The sequence below is a fragment of the Haliotis rufescens genome, unplaced genomic scaffold (genome assembly GCF_023055435.1).
Source record: "Haliotis rufescens isolate VD_foot unplaced genomic scaffold, xgHalRufe1.0.p SCAF_1, whole genome shotgun sequence".
Taxonomy (NCBI): domain Eukaryota; kingdom Metazoa; phylum Mollusca; class Gastropoda; order Lepetellida; family Haliotidae; genus Haliotis; species Haliotis rufescens.
Window position 1 is genome coordinate 2,652,054 of NW_025963779.1, and position 23,388 is coordinate 2,675,441.

General features: G+C 39.0%; 1 protein-coding gene across 4 annotated transcripts in view; it reads right to left on the minus strand.

Annotated features, from left to right (window-relative positions):
* The window catches only part of LOC124147032 (zwei Ig domain protein zig-8-like), a 148,070-nt gene that overhangs the window by 113,111 nt on the left and 11,571 nt on the right, over positions 1–23,388 (minus strand). Inside the window, exon 1 of one of the 4 annotated variants that reach the window (XM_046517633.2) lies at positions 2,662–2,728. The exons of the other annotated variants lie outside the window; for them this stretch is intronic. The gene's annotated coding sequence lies outside the window, so the exon portion shown is untranslated. Of the gene's footprint in view, positions 1–2,661; positions 2,729–23,388 lie in introns of those variants that run through there. 4 annotated transcript variants of the gene reach the window in all.

Below are 23,388 nucleotides of genomic sequence, written 5' to 3' on the forward strand. Positions count from 1 at the left end.
ACCCTCCCTATTGATACCGTAGGTATCCTCCCTATTGATACCGTAGGTACCCTCCCTATTGCTGCACTAGGTACCTCCCTATTGATACTGTAGGTACCCTTACTATTGATACCGTAGGTACCCTCCCTATTGATACCGTAGGGGCCCTCCCTATTGATACCGTAGGTATCCTTCCTATTGTTTCCGTAGGTACCCTTCCTATTGATACTGTAGGTACCCTTCCTATTGATACCGTAGGTACCCTCCCTATTGATACTGTAGGTACCCTTCCTATCGTTACCGTAGGTATCCTTCCTATTGATACCGTAGGGGCCCTCCCTATTGTTACCGTAGGTACCCTCCCTATTGATACCGTAGGTACCCTTCCTATTGATACCGTAGGTACCCTCCCTATTGATACCGTAGGTACCCTCCCTATTGCTGCACTAGGTACCTCCCTATTGATACTGTAGGTACCCTTCCTATTGATACTGTAGGTACCCTCCCTATTGCTGCACTAGGTACCTCCCTATTGCTGCACTAGGTACCTCCCTATTTATGCTCTAGGTACCCTCCCCAACGCAACTAGGTACACTACCCTTTGATACGATGTACCCTCCCCATTGATACGAGGTACTCTCCCCTTTGATACGAGGTACCCTCCCCATTGATACGAGGTACTCTTCCCTTTGATACGGTGTACCCTCTCCATTGATACGAGGTACTCTTCCCTTTGATACGATGTACCCTCTCCATTGATAGGAGGTACTCTTCCCTTTGATACGATGTACCCTCTCCATTGATACGAGGTACTCTTCCCTTTGATACGACGTACCCTCTCCATTGATACGAGGTACTCTCCCCTTTGATACAAGGTACTCTCCCCTTTGATACGAGGTACTCTCCCCTTTGATACAAGGTACCCTCCTCATTGATACGAGGTACTCTCCCCTTTGATACGAGGTACTCTCCCCTTTGATACAAGGTACTCTCCCCTTTGATACGAGGTACTCTCCCCTTTGATACAAGGTACCCTCCTCATTGATACGAGGTACTCTCCCCTTTGATACGAGGTACTCTCCCCTTTGATACAAGGTACCCTCCCCATTGATACCCTATGTACCCTCACCACTGTGATCCTTGGTCTACCAGCACAAGACGTTCAGGTTGGCATTCCCATACTACATGACTGAACCACACATCACCCCGCTTGTCACACAATCTATGACAAAACAACCTCAGAATCATTTGACAGCCATTGTTTAAATACATGTATCGCTAAGCAACATCACTTGAGTGTTGTGTTTATGTCACATTAACTCCAGTCATATGAGAACAAATCAACTCTGGTATTCTTTAACTTATTTTGATAGGTAGACATTTTCCTTCTTTCTAAAATATCACCCAATAAGTGTTAGGGATGTTCCAATTATATTTACGTATAACTGATAACTCATAATTTTGATGTCATTGCTCCGGAAAGAGTGAGTGAGTGAGTATGTTTTTTAAAAGCTTTTAGCAATATTCCAGCAACATTACGGCGGGGGACACCAGAAATGGGCTTCAACATTGTACCCATGTGGAGAATCAAACCCGGGTCTTCGGCGTGACGAGCGATCGCTTTAACCACTAGGCTAACTCACCGCCCCTGCTCCAGAAAGACGTCCGTGTCCCAGGATGCCTTTCAACGATTGAAATGTATACATACTTATCTCACGTAAGTTAGGCCTTCACAGATTAACATGCATACAAAGCCCTGTTGCCTACATGCATGGGGTTGTCACCTCGCTTCCTAAATATCATCGGTAGCCCACAAGAAACATGACATACTTAATTATTGACAGCTGGTGTCAGATATTTATTTACATTATCACTTGATCACAACGAGTGGTAATGATTATGAAAGCAAATGTTTCTAATAAATCAATTTCCACTTTATCTTGATTCATGAAGTTCGTAAACTGTTCTCTCTGACAAGGAATCTCCATTAATATACATCCAGTTAATTTCAACAGTACATGTATCGGGGGGTGTTCCGACAGACAGGATCCACTTCAAATATTGGTTTCTCAATTTCTAGATATGCGTTTACAAGTTTATTTATATACTTGCATTTTACACATGCTTTTGATTAAACCTATTTATAACTACGGGATTCCTGCGTGTGTGGCAGCTGCCCATGTACTATCGAAAAGCATTTGATGAATAGTTGTCAGGGAATTATGACTTGTCTTTCGTTGGTCAGTCGTCAAGGAATTATGACTTGTCTTGCATTGGTCAGTTTGCAAGGAATTATGACTTGTCTTGCAATGGTCAGTTTGCAAGGAATTATGACTTGTCTTTAATTGGTCAGTTGTCAAGGAATTATGAATTGTCTTGCATTGGTCAGTTTGCACGGAATTGTGACTTGTCTTGCATTGGTCAGTTTGCAAGGAATTATGACTTGTCGTGCATTGGTCAGTTTGCAAGGAATTATTACTTGTCTTGCAATGGTCAGTTTGCAAGGAATTATGACTTGTCTTTAATTGGTCAGTTGTCAAGGAATTATGACTTGTCTTGTAATGGTCTTGTGTTAATGATGTCTGTCTGTGTCTACACACTTGCTCGTATTTGTAAATGCTTACCGTCATTATCGAAGATCGAAGAATTATGCTCAAGCCTTGTCGGATGTTGGTTACATACCTTAAGCTCATCAATATGAAGTATCTTTTCACTTTCAGCCTATGTCACAAGTAACCACAAATGAACGCAATATCTGTAAGTAGACAATGTCCAAAGGATAATTAACTAGGAAATGCATTTCATTAAACGGTTGACAAGAACTGGTACAGAAAACAATACTTTTTTTCTAATATTACCAGGCACGAAAAGAAACATGTATATGGTTTATCATTTGCCCAGTTTCACTGCAGAGTTTTTATTTCAGTAGAAAGGCGTTTGACCCACGTACAAATATGTCATTAAAATATAATATGAATGCGACAGAATATGACGGATGACATGTACAAGTTAGTCAACTATATTATAGTTACAATGCATTCCTTCTAGCTAAAGCCTCCTCCACACAATTACAACATCTGCAGATAACACTTTGTTGGAGGTAGTAGGATAATAGAGAGTTACATACATCTGGGTATTTAAAATAATATTGTCTTTAAATATAAAAGCAGTGACTTATTTAGTGAAATTCATCTTCTACTAACTGCATAATACATAACAGTCTTGTTCGCTTGTCAGTTATATATCGCCTACCTACGTTAATCATTATATAAGCCATAGCTGCCACATTCACCCAGCACAGCAACACATGATAACCACTTCCTAATACAAACCTACAATATTAAACATGAAATCGTCCATAAATCCTATCTTAGAATGTCCCAGATATCAGATGCATATAACAAAATAGGTTTTATCTGAGTTTCAATTATCCCGAAAAAGACTGACATATTTTTATATTGTAAATTGGTGATTAGTGTATATTGAGGCTTATCGTCGTTACCCAGATTCCGGTTGTGATATTAAAAAAACTACAACGATATCTTGTCTATATCAGAACTAATAACGGTAGTTGGCTGTGTAGGTGATTAGAGTTCCATGTGTACTTTAGTCTGCCATATTGCCACTATGACTCACTACACTTCCCACTACTATTTTCTATTAAATATATAATTTACCAAGTCAGTTAAGACACGTGCCTTGATCAAATACACGGCTTAAGTATCCTATTATCTTCATTACCGGGTCACTAGCCTCGTTTTACTTCAGGCATGGAGGTATTTTCATAAGTGTAAAGAAGCAGAATAGGTGCTATTGATGCTGGTGAGCTTGTCTCAAGTTACATCTATAGTTAATGATCCTGCTGTGGGCCAATTACACCACAGCCATATGGGCTCGATCAGAAACGTGGGTTAACTTACAAACTGCAGATCACTTACCGGGAACGCTAAATGCTAAAATCGTAAATTTACCTTGTTAGTTTAAAGTGTTTAAAATTACCATGTCGGAAACACTTTGCTAATAACGTTCCATTGAAGGTGGTCTTGAACGATAAAAAGATATGTTAAAGGTGTAAAAGTTTATCAATGTTCCATAATGTTCATTAAAGAGTATAATTCTCGTTCAAAAACAGAAAATCGTTCACTTATAACTTATGTTCCAGAAAACCCAAGCGGGTGGCAAAGGCAGTGGATATGGAGATGACTAAAGCTTAAAAGGTAAATAAAACATTCTATGCTCAATAATAATGCTGATGAACAGCATACCAGGGTCTTTTCTTACGCATATGTACAAGAACACCACTTGCAAACACTGATTGCTTATTATCTACTCAGTACAATCTAAACATCCTGCTATACAAACGTTACCACGATGGATATTAATTCAATCTGAAGAGACTACAGGTGGTAGAGAATTCGAGAATATTAGTTATTGTGTCAAGTGACAGTTACTCCGTAAAGAAGCGTGGTAATAAATGCATATCTCTCGTGATTTATCGACCACTTCGCGCTTATTCAGATTGGATGAGTTACTACACAAAACGATTAGCTGTCAGTGAAGGATAATTGTCTCTTTTATCTCCCCACTAGGAAGCTGGTTTTGCCTCCTAAAGTGCTAAGAAGACTTGTAGAGAGCGAACAACTATCTCGCCCTGTGCCAATAGCTTAGATGTTTCAACCTCACGTTTGATTTTGTTTTTCTTTCTAATACTATCGATTCGTGATTTAGAGGCTGTCACGGGTTTGACAAGAGATATTAAAACTTTAACGAGACATGGAGATCTATAGTGGAGTTGTATTTCAAAGGAAACTTGAAATATCATGAGAGTTTTACGAAACAAAGAATGTCTTTTGTACAAAGAACTGCTTTCAAATGCACCACAAACATTGTGTTTATTGCTGACGGAGCATAAATACCACTATTAATATCGGGGGTTTTCAATCACAACCATAAAACGTAGACTGAATATACATCGCTCAACCTAGATCTCAAGAGGAACATAAATCAGATTCGTATTAATTACGTTTCACGAGTGATGGAAGTGTGACAGCTAATCAGTTGAAACAAAAAGTTGTCTGTGTAGCCACAAACAGATATTGACACAATGGTGACATACGAGAAAGAACCTTCACACATGACGTCACTTTGGAATGAAATTTCGTCGTCACAGAATGAATGACGTAATCGGTTGTAGTACAAGCCATTCAGTTAGATGTCGATAGTTTTCAATACGACGTTACTGACGTAGAACATAATGAATTCAATATTCGTCCTCTTGAATTATATAATATGTGTCATTTTATTCGTGTCTATGATATTCCCTTGAATTGATAAGAAAAGCTTTCAATCTACACACTGAATAGAGAACTCACGTTTATAACAGGATGTTGGAAACTAGCTATATTGTAAAACAGCCAATTACATCCAAGGTGGATTTACTGTTAATCAATTATTCATTAGTGTCTCTTTGGAATTGGTAGATCCAGCAACAGAAGTCATTGAACGTAATTGGTGTTTCTTCTGAAGATATTTTTAGTTTGACAGATACATCTCAAGTGTGTAAGTCACAACAAATGAAATATGTTTTTGTCATGCAAAGCTTTTAAACACCTTTCTGTAATCTTTTTTCAAGATATATTGAATGTGTGAGTACAGGTGTACATGCAAATACTATCACTGCACTCCATTCTTGGGCCCATTAGTCAATCCTGCACAACAGGTGCCCAGCAAACATGACGGATTTTCGACAACCATGCCTATTACCTGCCCTGTTCTTTTCTATTTGAAATTCGGCTAATAGTACTACTTGTATAACATATTTTTAAGGCTTGGGCAGCCAAAGAGATATCGTCATATTTTCATACTGTTACAAGCACATTTTACGTGAAAGTTTTTCGAGTTCTTTTTCGGATTTTAATCAAACTTTCGTAGTTACTATTGCCATCAGATGAACATCAGATTTGCCTTTGCATGTGTTCGTGACTTGTGCCATCGGTGGGCCAGGATACGCTCTCCTTTTCGCGAACACTTGGTACTATCACTACTTGATAGTGAGTCATACATACACGCGTACGACACAGTCGGAATAGTATAATGGATTCTAATTCGAATAGATTGTATAGAATTTTGGAAAGGGTTTTCTGGCTAAAATTTATTGAAACTGAAACAACGCCACCAAGCGGGATATATTTAGACAGGATGGACCTTTAAAGGCGCATTTCCATGTTACGAAGTAGTGATCATTAAAAATAATTGTGTTTGCATTAAAACCAACATACATTGTTAAAACAATGATGCGTTAAAAATAGAGCCAGAGACATGCATGCAGTGACTCAATTTCACGCGGTGACATAAGATATCATCCGGTAGTGCTCCTGTGACAAGAAAGTCTCTCCAGACATCTTTGTCCTTGGGTTACAAGAAGAAGAAATATTGTCAGTTGCGGATTATGTTAACATTTAGATTTTCGTTTGGAACCCGGAAAGTCACAAGGGACGATTATCTGTCAAGACTTCGTCTGACACGCATTACTTGATACGAACTAATTCCAACGAGCATCGAAAAAACAATGACAGATGAAGTTGGTTTTATTGGACAACATTAACTCATGCAGGCCAAACTGAGAAACGTTAAACCATCGAGGAACTTTATAGGTTAGGAAGTTTCATCAACAACATTTCCCCTTGTTAGGTTGAAGCCAAACTTTGAAAACAAAGAACTCAGTAGGAACTCAGTAGGAAAAGTAGGAACGCAGATTACAATTTCGGTCTACAACAATCTGGAGCAACAGACTCCAGATTCAACAGGAAGTAGAACACATAAAAGCGAAAATACACTTTCCATAATCATCAGAAATCTCAAAAAGAACCCATTATGCAATGCTGAATATATCACAAGGATATGTTTGTGAATCACTATCAAATGGTGATGACATTGGTCTCTTTTATTTCCAAATCAGGTTGCTACATAAATGAAAGGGAAATGATTATTTGACCATGACCTGAAAGTCATCAGATCACTTGTATGCCTGAAGTTTCAGTTGAACGTCTTGGCCAAATTTCCTTTGTTTTGACATGTCAATCCGTGCAGAAATTCCAATTTATATGCATAAACTAACAACTGGGAGCGGGGCATAATTAGTGTCCATGGGGAAGACTACTTCATGTCTGAATGTCTTATCACTACATTTCAGACAGATGTCATCTATGAGGAAGTCCAGCATTTCACATATTATTTGCTCAGAACATTTCAGATAGATGTCATCTATGAGGAAGTCCAGCATTTCACATATTATTTGCTCAGAACATTTCAGATAGATGTCATCTATGAGGAAGTCCAGCATTTCATATATTATTTGCTCAGAACATTTCAGACTGATGTCATCTATGAGGAAGTCCAGCATTTCACATATTATTTGCTCAGAACATTTCAGACTGATGTCATCTATGAGGAAGTCCAGCATTTCACATATTATTTGCTCAGAACATTTCGGACAGATGTCATCTATGAGGAAGTCCAGCATTTCACATATTATTTGCTCAGAACATTTCAGACTGATGTCATCTATGAGGAAGTCCAGCATTTCACATATTATTTGCTCAGAACATTTCAGATAGATGTCATCTATGAGGAAGTCCAGCATTTCACATATTATTTGCTCAGAACATTTCGGACAGATGTCATCTATGAGGAAGTCCAGCATTTCACATATTATTTGCTCAGAACATTTCAGACTGATGTCATCTATGAGGAAGTCCAGCATTTCACATATTATTTGCTCAGAACATTTCAGATAGATGTCATCTATGAGGAAGTCCAGCATTTCACATATTATTTGCTCAGAACATTTCGGACTGATGTCATCTATGAGGAAGTCCAGCATTTCACATATTATTTGCTCAGAACATTTCGGACAGATGTCATCTATGAGGAAGTCCATCATTTCACATATTATTTGCTCAGAACATTTCAGATAGATGTCATCTATGAGGAAGTCCAGCATTTCACATATTATTTGCTCAGAACATTTCGGACAGATGTCATCTATGAGGAAGTCCAGCATTTCATATATTATTTGCTCAGAACATTTCAGATAGATGTCATCTATGAGGAAGTCCAGCATTTCACATATTATTTGCTCAGAACATTTCAGATAGATGTCATCTATGAGGAAGTCCAGCATTTCACATATTATTTGCTCAGAACATTTCAGACTGATGTCATCTATGAGGAAGTCCAGCATTTCACATATTATTTGCTCAGAACATTTCAGATAGATGTCATCTATGAGGAAGTCCAGCATTTCACATATTATTTGCTCAGAACATTTCGGACAGATGTCATCTATGAGGAAGTCCAGCATTTCACATATTATTTGCTCAGAACATTTCAGACTGATGTCATCTATGAGGAAGTCCAGCATTTCACATATTATTTGCTCAGAACATTTCAGATAGATGTCATCTATGAGGAAGTCCAGCATTTCACATATTATTTGCTCAGAACATTTCGGACAGATGTCATCTATGAGGAAGTCCAGCATTTCACATATTATTTGCTCAGAACATTTCAGACTGATGTCATCTATGAGGAAGTCCAGCATTTCACATATTATTTGCTCAGAACATTTCAGATAGATGTCATCTATGAGGAAGTCCAGCATTTCACATATTATTTGCTCAGAACATTTCGGACAGATGTCATCTATGAGGAAGTCCAGCATTTCACATATTATTTGCTCAGAACATTTCAGACTGATGTCATCTATGAGGAAGTCCAGCATTTCACATATTATTTGCTCAGAACATTTCGGACAGATGTCATCTATGAGGAAGTCCAGCATTTCACATATTATTTGCTCAGAACATTTCAGATAGATGTCATCTATGAGGAAGTCCAGCATTTCACATATTATTTGCTCAGAACATTTCGGACAGATGTCATCTATGAGGAAGTCCAGCATTTCATATATTATTTGCTCAGAACATTTCAGATAGATGTCATCTATGAGGAAGTCCAGCATTTCACATATTATTTGCTCAGAACATTTCAGATAGATGTCATCTATGAGGAAGTCCAGCATTTCATATATTATTTGCTATGAACATTTCAGATAGATGTCATCTATGAGGAAGTCCAGCATTTCACATATTATTTGCTCAGAACATTTCAGATAGATGTCATCTATGAGGAAGTCCAGCATTTCACATATTATTTGCTCAGAACATTTCAGATAGATGTCATCTATGAGGAAGTCCAGCTTTTCACATATTATTTGCTCAGATGACATTTGTGTTTATTTGTCACAAAGTGTCCCGAACCTTTTAAGATGAAGAAGCAACTACATCTATGATCGCCACGTGTATGACACATGCCTCATGGATAAGGGAATGAAGTTTGTTGAGGCATAATTGAACACTGAATATCCTAAGAAGAGTAATTCGGCATTTGTAACCTACGTTTGCTAATACCATTTTTTGAAACTGCCAACGACTTACAAACACGTACTTTCCTATAAATATTAACGTCTGATGTGTTTTGATTAGAGCATACTTTTGTGTTTAGGAACCTCTTATAGACTAATCAGATTCGAACATTCCCAAACGTCATGGTGGACGATTGGTTATCGTTATTTGGAACGAACACGTTATTACCAACACAAACTACATTTGGTCAATCTGCCCGGGGAGAAGTGCCTGCCTGTGCTTGTGCTGCTATCTGGAACAGATCTCTTGGTCCCACGAGAAGGTTTATGTATAGGCAATACATTTACTCAACATCATTCGTGAAGCTTTGTGTTGATATATCAGGTTTTTTGCGCATACAATTATTCTTCATTTTCCACATTTTGCTAAAAGATGTGTTTCAAGACATTCAAATTGGTCGATTCATTAGTTCAAAGCCTCCTAATCAATCTGTAGTGCTTGTATTCCCCTGGATCTTACAAAAACAAATGTTTAATTTCGAACAACTGACAGCTAGAGATTTGTGCACGTGATGGCACATTCTAGTTTCTATTTAGCAGGGGAAATATCTCACAAGTCACATGCAGTGTTAGAATGCACCAACATAATAGTCTTCAGCCGTTAGTGCTGAGTTATGAGGTTTTAGTACAAGGAAGAAGATATTTCAAATTCAACAGAGAGCATAATATACAGTTTTGCAAGGGCAAAGATACCTTTACACAATGGGTCTCCGAGTTATACTCTTTATTTCTCATTTATTTGAATCACGGGATTAGTGGGATTTAATGTTAAACCCGTGTTGAGCATCTCTTCATGATTAGATACAAGCTCCACGGGGCTCGTGGCACTTGCAGATAGAGATTCGTCAGTTCCTTCATCATCTGCACGACTCTATCTCCTATAACACTTTTATCGCCGCAAGGAATTTATTTCAAGGCATTCGTTTCAGACATTAAATCTCACCTTCTCTAATTCAGTTTGTATGGCAACGAAATCTGCTTGGCGTTTGAGAAAAAAGCTGTGTTCTTTATCAGGGGCCAGTCGCCGACAGGAGAATACGTGGCCCACTACGTTTCATTATCGATTTAGATTTCGCAAACATTCCAGATAATTCGAGAATAACAATTTCTGTTTGTAAATGCCACATCTTGTTATATTCCAAAATGACGAAGAATATCTCTATGACAAATTCACAGTAAAATCTTAAATACAGCTGAGAGTGACATCCTTCTTTATCACAGGACCAGACTTACACAGAATCAACTGATTGCAATCAGCATTATTTATGTTCTTTGCAGGAATGTTACCTCGAAAACTGAAGTAAGTGATTTATATACATATATCTAAAGTGTGTGTTATTTCGCATTAAAATGTTTCAAAAGAAGATATTTTGGAATCGGTGTCTTCTAGAAAAAAAAGCTTCTCTATTTTTTTCCGGCTTTGAAGATTGAGTTGAAGTGTGTCCCGATTTCTGTCTTCCCGCTGACCGATCTTGTAGCGGCACTCCAATATTTGTCTGATCACTTCTCTCCTTTAATCTTTCACCTGATTGGTTTAATGGCCAACCTTACCCTTCAACTCAGCTCTACTTGAAAACCCCGAGGAAAATTTGCAAGCTATAACTTGCGATAGCTTTTCCGCGTTCAATATGCAATGGAATGTCAACGGATGAATCGTATCCTCTCATGTAACGAATATCCTTTACATAAATAAGTGCTAAAATAATGGTATCCGGAGATAGTCATGACAAAAAGTTCCACGACCTTTACTGTGGCGTATGAATATATCACGATAATCTGCAAGATACGGATTTATCTATGTAAGACATGCAACGTATAATGTGTCTATTTCAGCTTCCAGAATCTGCTTTAGGTGCTGATAAAATTTCATGCCTGTTGCAAAGCATTGGGATATGCGTTATTAAATAAAGTTGAGCTGCGCAAGTTCTAAACTAATTGATAAAACAGCAACAAAAATCATCAAATTTTGATAGGACTGAACAGCTTGACTTATAGAAAATATTCTGCAAAACCAAGCAATTTGCACTTGAATGACAAACGGAAAATTGATGTATTCACTGTTTTTTTATTCCTGATTCAAATGCAGATTTTGTTTAAGATGCTGATCGTTAAAACCTTAACTGAATTTCAAACATGTGGTTACGACATGTGGTATCATAATGTTTAAAAAATATATTTATCGTTGATGAATTAGATTACACAGCAATCAAGGTTCACATTTTCAATTCCGGTCGAGCGTTTATTCATGAATATATCAAGTCCTTGGATAATCACTACGGTTCAACTGAAAATAAAACTGGTTCACTTATGCAGTTTTACTAGCATAAATAACTAACATTAACATTAAATCTTTTCTGGTCCGATTTCAAACCTGCCCTGCTACTGCATAGGGCTTGGGTATGCCGTGGCAGGCTAATAAGATGTACCAAAGCTTGGATGCAAAAATAAATATGCATCTTTCAGCGAGACGGTACCAGTTACTGACAGGGAGCTTGTTAGGAGATGACATACAAATTGTTCCAGGAAGCAGAAGAGGCCCTTTCTCTCAAAGCTTCCCAACAACCATGCCCTTTCATCGCGTGTGTTGTGTGCCTAAATAGATACGTCCTTACGCGGTGTACTCTTTGGCTCTCAAAATTTCCCAAATACTTGGGAGTGATTGTGTAGGTGAAGAATTAAAATGTTATGACTAGCTCTGCAACTGCTTGGTACCTCGAAGAGATCCAGGAGGCCTTTTCAAGTGTAATGCAAAACAAAGTTACAAACAAGACGTTGAGTGGTGGATAAAGAATGGATTGAGTAACGTCTTTTCAACCCTAAGCAGTTTGGAACATGATAAGTTACAGCAACATTGTGCATCACAAATTGTTCTGTGTAACGATTCAAACACCGACCTTTTGTGAGAGCTCCCATCATTCGCCCTGATAACTGCCTAGCTAGAAATCTAATTAGATAACAAAATGAGAATACTTCCTAAAGTAACCAGCATTAAACTAAAACTTGCGTCATCACTATTTAATCATATGATGAAATTACCAGTTTGAAGGTATCAAATATACAAATAATGTTACCCTAATATCGCATTCAGCATCTTAAGCTGATTTCCAAACGCCAAGTTGAAACAAACAGCCTTGACTATCATTCTTTAAATTCTTTCGAACACTTTTAAGGTTCTGTTTTTAACTTGATAAAGAGCAACAGGAGCCTAATACACCCTGATAGGGAGTCCTCTTGATTTATTTGTGAGCAAGAAAGTTTGAAACCTGGCTAAACAGAGAATCCTAATTTCAACACGTTGATCTCCAACAAATTAGAAATCAAGATTTGTTGGCACCAGCCTATCAGACAAGACAGCAAGGGACTTATTTTTTCTCCTCGCGGGACGATTTGGCCAATTACTTCAGGATCTCAATGTCGGAGTACATTCCAAGGTTCTGCAGCTTCGTTTTCTGGTATTAAAAAGATGTATTAGCCAATTAATGTTTCTCTTGGCCTAGATCCCATTTTTGGATAAGCGAGAGAAGTTCATTTTGTTGCCATGTTAATCAATTTCTTAATCACGTACACATTCGTATTCTTTAAATGAAGAGCAAGCTAATTACTTAATAATTCGAATACCATATATGCCCAGGTACCACTGATGGTAGCGAGGTAGCACTGATAGTAATAGAACTACATTAAGTAATGGTATTAACACTACGTGTGAATCGTGTTTACATCGAGTTGGGACTCCTTCCATAAATGAAGGTAACTGATCGAACAATCAGCTGCAAATGAGACGAAAAAACCGTTTTATCCTGCCGAATGAGTAGACTTTACTTTGTTTTATTCCCAAGCTTGGGTAAGACTATAGAGTACATTCTTGATCCTCAAACATGTTCAGCTTGGGTAAAGCTATAAAATACATTCTTGATCCTCAAACATGTTCAACTTGGGTAAAACTATAAAATACATTCTTGAGTATGTGACAGTGACGGTATCCGTCCGTCCTTTACTAAGATACGAACACACCATGAGAAGTCAGTTTTCAGTTTCACAATATGCCAGCTATATGACGACCGTCTGTAAATGGTCGAGTATTTGACCAGACACTGATACAATAACATGCATCAACCAAGTCAGCGAGCCTGACCACCCGACCCCGTTAGTCTCCTCCCACGACATGCACGGGTTGCTGAAGACCAGGTCCTACTGTCAGATTTGTTTGTTTCTCCTGATATCGCTTCAACAAACGATTACACGAATATGGCCTACATTCTTACAGAACTACTGCGATGTCATAAAAACGAAAGGCAAGATAATTCCACTTAGAATTAAATATGTTGACGGCTAAAGTCGACAAGCCCAAACTATTACACAACACTCATGACAAATTATCACACTCTGAAATAAGAATGTGGATAGACTATGGTTGAAATGTTCGCATCGGCTACGTCTGTTATAAGATGTGTATGCTGAATGCCGCCGCGACTGAAAACCAACTCCCCCAGTACCCGATGCAGGGTAACGCCATTTGCACAGGGTTGGTGAAGATAAACAGAAATGTTAAAAACTGAACCTGGTAGATCCTACATATGCACGTGATGCTAAGCAACAATGGCATCTAGTGGAACATGGAAGCAACGTTTTCATCAAAAACAAATCAAGAGTTTTTATTTCTTCTTTTCCTTCAGATCTTGTTTTCATTTATATACATACACATTTGGAATGTTTACTGACGGATCAGATGAAAGATCTTCTGTCTTCCTCCCAAAGTCTTACTTCACTCTGTCTAGATGAATGCATTCATCATGTGCTGTTTTCCATGTCTACGCTTTATGAAATACCACATTAACCTGCAATATGTATGATGTGACCGAAGCAATGAATTGTAATTTTGCCAAGTAAGACAACTATATCTATAGAGTTCCCTTAACGTTATTCTTCACATACAAGGCTTCAATTTTCTGAACTTTACTGATTCCTGTTTGAAACTATGATCAAAGGGTTCCGGACCAACTGTTTTCTTTACAACATGGGGGATACTATGTTGTGGGGCAAGAAGCCCCAAAAGTACCAATATATCAAACGTTCCAGAAATACCAACACCAGGATATTACCAACGGCAAATGCAATGACCGCATAGCGGTTACCTCAATATACTACTTAGCTCAGCATTATTCCAGACTGGTGGTGACGAGGGGTTACATCAGCTAGTGAAGCTATAAAACTGAAGCATCTGCCCGTTCCTGGGTTGGCATAGATGACGACAACAGATAATGGCAATAGCACAACTACTTCTCGCATATGTCTGGACCCCTGTAGAAATACCAGTAGGCCATGGGAGAGGTGATATTTGCTAGTAGAATGCAGAGCACGTACAGATTGTTGGCTATGATATTTATTTACTTACCTGCACTACAAAATGGATAACACAATATCGTCCCTGTGCCCTAAACACAATTGTATTCATTTCGCCCTATTGTTTTATTGTTCAATAGACGACTGTTGTTATTGCAAGTCTTAGCAAATGCCATTAATTTCCTGCAACTAATACGGCTGAGCGTCATACACCCATTGCAACCGGTATGATTTACTACCGTGCCATATGAAAAAGATATTTCATTACAAAGAATAAGTTAACAGAAAATAATTTACGATGACAAAATGGAATCCATTTGCATATAATGTGCATATGTCAACAGCTGCTCAATAGGACAGGAAACAGAAGTATGGAGTATTAAACAAATTCAGACACTCGTGCTAAAAAGGGTATCGATTTGCCCTAATCTAATATTAGTTTTGAGGAAATTCATCCGTGAATTACACTTTATGTGATCATTCATCACCATCACTGAAAGAACAAAGGCAAGGAATTCCCGTGCATTCATTTCGTGGGTATCAGTTACACAATTGAGAAATATAACTTAATTATCTCAGCACCTGGTGGCAGGGCACATATCGCATTATGCTTCCTATATATAAGATCATGGTGCAGCGTACGTATTGAATTGCACTAAACTCAATTTACAACCACGCCTGTGGTGTGGCAGCAATAAAGGGATATTTATATATCTCTATTGACTAACACCTTTCAAAGAGACACCATAAACTTGAACTATTTCTGTCAACTTCTAACGTTGTAGGGCAGTTGTAGTATATTTAATTTCGTAAGGCGATGAAATGGTGCCACATCAAATGAAGTGATAACTCCGAGTCAGAAAGAGTCACGAGCGTTGCCTCTGCGTACTGCGGATGTCTTCGAGATAGAAGTGGTCACATAGGTGTTGTCTTCGATGTAGACGTGGTCACACAGGTGTTGTCTTCGAGATAGAAGTGGTCACATAGGTGTTGTCTTCGAGATAGACGTTGTCACATAGGTGTTGTCTTCGATGTAGACGTGGTCACATAGGTGTTGTCTTCGAGATAGAAGTGGTCACATAGGTGTTTTCATTGAGGTAGAAGTGGTCACATAGGTGTTGTCTTCGAGATAGAAGTGGTCACATAGGTGTTGTCTCTGAGATAGAAGTGGTCACATAGGTGTTGTCTCTGGGATAGAAGTGGTCACATAGGTGTTTTTATTGAGATAGAAGTGGTCACATAGGTGTTTTTATTGAGATAGAAGTGGCCACATAGGTGTTGTCTCTGGGATAGAAGTGGTCACATAGGTGTTGTCATTGAGAAATAAGGGGCCACACGAGGTCTGTACTCCAAGGTACGGCGAGATTAAAATGGGACATATGTGGTCTTACCTCGAGATAGGATGGTCACATGTGCGTGGTCTCACCTCGAGATAGAAAGGCGACAGGTCAGTGGTCGGTACCTGGGGGTAACTTCGAGAAGACCGCGATATTGATTAAATTGCATGCAATGAAAAGCTCATACTTCCAGATCATTATATTCATTAATGCAAACCGTCTATTTGATCAATTAGCAGTATGCTTTATTCATGAGAATTTTCCCGGAAATGGTCAACATGCTAACTTCCACCTTTTCAGTAGCTGCAACAGGCAATAACGTGGTCATAATCATGCAAATGTTTGAGACAAGAATGTGAACATGTCATCAATGTTTATGTGTCCTAGGAACAGAGTCTGAGAAGATGAAGCTATCCAAGCCAACAATCCACATCACCATCAAAGGAAGGTCGTTTTCAATGAATAAAAATTACAACCCAAGACATAACTGAATTGTTATGCAGATAGGACTGATTGTGGGGTCCAGGATCAGTCTCTTTAAGTTTGTACATAAACAATAAACACGTGTCTCCAAGCTACCATAAAGTTTGATAAAGCTGGCATGAGATCAAAAGAGGGAAGGAGTGATCACTGGTTAATGGTGCCACACAAGCATAAAACCTTCTAGTTTACATCCGGAAACTACTGATGGTGCCTCGGGATGAGTTCAAGAAGGTTGCACACAAAAACAGCGACTCATGTACAAAGTTATCTTCCTTATGAGGCTAAAATTGACATCAGTTTCTACAAATCGATTCTCAAGGTGATAGGATAACTATAACGGTATTCGTAAAGCACATAAGACGTAGCCCTGGATACTCCACCTCCACCGCATGTGTCTACTCTCTCCTCGCTACCTTCCCATGAGACAATGAACAACCTATCATTGCTACTCAAACGTCAACAATACAACGTTTTCTATAAACTGGTGGTAACAGAAGTGTCTGCGGGCGTAGATCCCCATGTCTCTCTCCTCCTGGACTTGGATGCTGGTTTCCGAGAGCATGTTCAATCAACTCTAATATGCGTATGTTTTTTTAATTGCTTGAATAAGCCAGTTCCTGCCAGGGCCTTAATTAGTAATCTGTGTGTGTTTTAGACTTGTCGGAGTATGGTGGTAATTGCATCAGGGATCTGAAGACTGACACACTGATGGCGTCAAGTCATTAGCGGGCCTACATCAACGAATATTACGCTTCTGCACCACTTACAGGCGTGTCAGCAGGTCTACATAAACGTACACAATCACGCATCACTACTTCGTAACACATTTCCTGTAAGACATAACAGTCCACGTGTGTTGGAATGACTGCAAGCAAGGACGATTTCTTCGGTGGAGTTTATTACTAGGCATCACTAGCGCTACAGCAGGGACTACATCCTGTCTGTCTGTCTGTCTGTATAGCAATCTGAGTGTGTAGTATCCATCTGTATATCTGTATGGCAATCTGAAAGGGAAGTATCCGTCAGTCTGTCTGTCAGTCTGCATAGCAATCTGAATGTGTAGTATCCGTCTGTATATCTGTATGGCAATCTGAAAGGGAAGTATCCGTCAGTCTGTCTGTCAGTTTGAATGTCAATCTGAATGTGTAGTGTTCGTCTGTCCGTATGTCCATCTGAACGTTTAGGGGTCCGTCTGTATGTCAGTTTGAATGTGTAGTATCCGTCTGTCTGTCTGTATAGAAATTTGAATGTGTAGCATCCGTCTGCATGGCTGTATAGCAATCTGAATGTGTAGTGTCCGTTTGTCTGTCTGTATGGCTATCTGAATGTGTAGTATCCGTCTGTATATCTGTATGGCAATCTGAAAGAGAAGTATCCGTCTGTCTGTATAGAAACTTGAATGTGTAGCATCCGTCTGCATGGCTGTATAGCAATCTGAATGTGTAGTGTCTGTCTGTCAGTCTGTATGCCAATCTGAATGTGTAGTGTTCATCTGTCCATCAGAGTGTTTAGGGGTCCGTCTGTCTGGCAATATGAATGTGTAGTATCCGTCTGTCTGTATGGTAATTTGAACGTGTAGTGTCCGTCTGTCTCGCAATATGAATGTGTAGTGTTCGTCTGTCTGCCTGTGTGTGTCTATTTTGTTTAACACCGCACTCGCAATATTCAACATGTATGATGGCGGCAGGTTATTCTCCACATCAGGACCAGCCAATCTGGAGATTGCTACTTGTGAGCAATGATCCACGCCGTTGGGGTTCGATGTCACAAAATCCGGGTTACTGAGTTTGACCCCCGAGCCACTTGGTTTGCCTCTGACGACCAGCATGGGAGGAGGGCCAGTTCTAACGCAGAAACCCCACAAGCACGTACAGGCGACTCATAAAGCGCACGAACCACGCCACAGCGAGCGATGCTCTCGCGTCACATTATTACCCCGGTCAGTGGATCAGCATTCTCCCCGTGCAGTGCACATACAAAATGCCTTGAAGGTCATCCATACTGTTCATCCTACCTGGTACCCATTTCCTGCAAATATTGAACAAGGTAACTTTTGTCACATTCATCACATGTTTCTGTATATGTTTTAGTGTGAGGCAGGACCAAAACCCCAGAAAGAGTCAGGAGTCAAGTTTGCCGAGTGCTGTATCAACAGATAACGTCTTTACAGATATAACGATTTAGACTGTCTCTCATGGTAACGCAGGCCTTACTCCCGATGAGGAAACAATGTAGGTGCATGAGGTGTCAATCCGCTTTACACCAATACCCTAAATCCAATAGCCACCCACAAACCGACGTATCAACTTCAGACTGCGATTGGGTTGCGGCGATAAGGTGGGTCTCGACCACCGAGGCTGTTGTTCTCCGGTCGCCATGTGAACTCGACAGCTGTAGGTGGAGAAGGCGTTGGTAAAATGACTTCAACTTGCGTGTACCCTTCCTCGCAGTTACGTGCTCAAAGGTGGTGAACTTTTCCATCTAACCAAGCCATTATCACCCTCTTTGATGCGTTTCTGACTTTTTCAGAATGCGACCCAACACATCGCGGAACGTTGTGCATCCCGTGAAGCTAAATAACAGAGATTATGCAATAATACACTGACGGTCTCTGTAAATTATTAATTCCTTTTCTCTTTGCTCGCACGCGATGCTAAGGAAAGAAGTTCGCCCGATAGATGAGTACTTTCTATAAATGTCATGAATGCAAACACTGAGCCTTCAGATGCATTCAGCAGCTCCCCTGTCATTTACATCTTATAGATATAAATATCACGTTTCAGTCAGCTTTTCATCAGCGGGTGTGTATTCATGTTTTGCAAACGAAACAATTGATTTATAAACTTATTTCATGTTCTTAAAAATGTCCTGCCTGTGATGTCCTTTCGTTTTCAAAAAATGTAATTTTCAAATAAAGTGCAATAACAAGTGCCAGCTATTTGACCAACTTCATATGCTCAATGTTATGCGTTACTTGCTTTGGTTTAATTCAAGTCATTGCTCTTTGTCAATACCCAAACAGACGTGCGAAGGCGCGACAGAAAAGCACTGGAATAAGTCATTTCTGTACACGACAAAGAATCATATTGTAGGACAAATAGCTTCAAGCACCCACTAATAGAATCGTGCTGGTCTGCAGGCTACAATGCTTAGTGTGTCAAAATATGTTATTATCAATAGCCAGCACACAGCGTGAACGAGTAGGTCTCATTACCGCCTCCGTGGCCAAAATCTTGCATTGCCCACATTGCTATTGAAGGTGAGCAAAATGTTACCACCAACATAACATTTGCTTCTCGCCTAACTTTGTGTATAGTTTACAGAGGACACAGACGAAGGCATGGAGTTTGTAAGACGTAAAACACGTTGAGTTAGTTAATCACTGACTCAATGAGCGACATTAACAGTGCGAACATAGGACTCGTAGTCGCATAATCGCGACAGAATTAAACTAAAATCTGTGGCATGCGACTGCGTACTTTGATTTTGATCCTAAATAATATTAAATTAGGACTAACTCTATGTTATATTTGATACAACAATTAACTAATTCTGATGGTTTCAACTTGGATATGACGTAAGCGTGTTGTAATCCCTTGCTGTAGTCGTTACGGTAATTGTTTCGAATTCCGGTCATACAACTATTTTAGAACTTCCTTCAGAGTTCATTATATCATGAGATGACTTTAGTTTCCTGCACCGCACCAATACACACATTACAGAGTGTGCGTAACGCTTCGAGCAGAACCATGATGCACATTCATGACGCACCTCGCAGAACCAAGCCATGCATAATTATATGCATGACATACCGCACACATCCAAGATACATTATCATAAGTATGACGCATCTCACAGAACCAGGATATGTATAATTACATGAGTACCGCATCTAACAGAATAAAGATATGTATTATAATACGAGTAACGCCTCACACAGAACCAGATATGTATTATAATACGAGTAACGCATCACACAGAACCAAGATATGTATTATAATACGAGTAACGCATCACACAGAGCCAAGATATGCATTATAATACGAGTAACGCATCACACAGAACCAATATATATATTATAATACGAGTAACGCATCACACAGAACCAAGATATGTATTACAATACGAGTAACGCATCACACAGAACCAATATATATATTATAATACGAGTAACGCATCACACAGAACCAAGATATGTATTACAATACGAGTAACGCATCACACAGAACCAAGATATGCATTATAATACGAGTAACGCATCACACAGAACCAGATATGTATTATAATACGAGTAACGCATCACACAGAACCAAGATATGTATTACAATACGAGTAACGCATCACACAGAACCAAGATATGCATTATAATACGAGTAACGCATCACACAGAACCAGATATGTATTATAATACGAGTAACGCATCACACAGAACCAAGATATGCATTATAATACGAGTAACGCATCACACAGAACCAAGATATGTATTACAATACGAGTAACGCATCACACAGAACCAAGATACATGTATGTATTATAATACGAGTAACGCATCACACAGAACCAAGATATGTATTACAATACGAGTAACGCATCACACAGAACCAAGATATGCATTACAATACGAGTAACGCATCACACAGAACCAGATATGTATTACAATACGAGTAACGCATCACACAGAACCAAGATATGTATTACAATATGAGTAACGCATCACACAGAACCAAGATATGTATTACAATACGAGTAACGCATCACACAGAACCAAGATATGCATTATAATACGAGTAACGCATCACACAGAACCAAGATATGTATTACAATACGAGTAACGCATCACACAGAACCAAGTTATGCATTATAATACGAGAAACGCATCACACAGAACCAAGATATGTATAATAACATGAGTACCGCATCTCACAGAACCAAGATATGTATTACAATACGAAGAACGCATCACACAGAACCAAGATATGTATAATAACATGAGTACCGCATCTCACAGAACCAAGATATGCATTATAATACGAGGAACGCATCACACAGAACCAAGATATGTATAATAACATGAGTACCGCATCACACAAAACCAAGATATGTATTACAATACGAGGAACGCATCACACAGAACTAAGATAACGCATTGAATAATGATTCCATAGGTATTATAGTTGTGATGTTTGATGTAGTCCTTCACATTTACCGTTGAAATGCCATTGCACGTTAAAATATACAACGGGTACAATGTTGATATCAGTCCATAACATAAAACTGTTTTTTAGAATAACGTATCCCATAAGCCAATGTACAAGTACTTATAATTATTAGCAGAAGTCCCAGGTAATCGGTTTAACTCCGTATGGAAGTATACAGTATCAGTGTTCATACAATGAAGACGAGGGCACGGGTGGCCCAATTGACTCTCGTGCCACAATGGCATACAGTTACAGAGTTGCGTACCTTAGGCGTGCCATGATCACGTGATCATGATGATCGTGGGTTCGAATCCCAGCTTCTCGCTGATTGTGATCCTTAACATTCTATCTGCGATCATTGACGTCACTTTTCAATTTCCCACGTTAAGGTTAAAATGTGATTTACTTAATGTTAATATATTTGTAGAACTATGGGAAGATGAAGATGGCCATTTTCATTTCTGTTGTTTGTGGGTATTCCCGTTCAATGTGAAACGAATTTTCATGTATGGTAGCATTTAATTCTCACTACATCTTGCACACTAAGATAGTGAGCGTCACTGTTATAAGAATGTCTACACTCTGCTAATGTTGACTTCAACTACCATGTAGTTAGCTGATGTGATATACTAACTGTATACCCCATACACATGGAGTTATTTATCTATAGGCGAGCATTTTATGTTTATAAAGAGTTTTCCTAACACATTAAGCTGAAATACCGTTATGTAATAGAAATAATGTTAAAGTGGTCTTCACTCACTCACTCATTACACAGAATAAATTGCTCATGTCGCTTTCCATGTGGATTGTTGCAACAATGGATGAATTAAGACGTCATCCCTGCTTCACACTGATGCCAACATAACAAAAAGGGGCATTTTCTTTACATCATTGCATAATAAAATGTTATTGAGTCACCTTTGGAGACAACTTTACACCCAAGACACAATGGAACAATCAGTCAAGACCACCACGCAACAGAAGGTCATCTGGCTGTCTTCGTGGTTGGGGGGCGGGTCGGAAATTGGAATGTCAAGACTTAAAATACCAATCCGTCATCGTTGCTGTGAATCCTCTTCACGTCACTGTGTTTTCGTCATTTTCGTGACAAATCTCTTGGAGACTGTAATTGTGGGTGGCAAATGACACTTGCTGTAACTTGCCCAGCATTAGGTTTGTATTGTCTGTGTATGGAACATATGGTATGTACGTTTCATTTGATAGAGCAACATTGTTGCGAAGAAAATAGCTCTGGTGTGATTCATGGCAACATCATTAACGACAGAACACAGAAGGCATTCAAGACCAGGTGATTTGTTGCGAAGTCTCCTTATCTGAGAGTTTCAAGAACGGATCCGAAGTCATTACAAATCATGTCACCCGTTATAACGTGTATAGAGGCATTTCTTTGTGGATGTGTATATATGCATATGAGGGAAGATGGCACGTTGATATATATATGGATGATATATATATAAAGACGTTTGGATGATGATACTGATAATCGCATGGGACCGACTAGTACCACGATATTCAGTCGTTTACACGCAAATGTGGTCAGGTG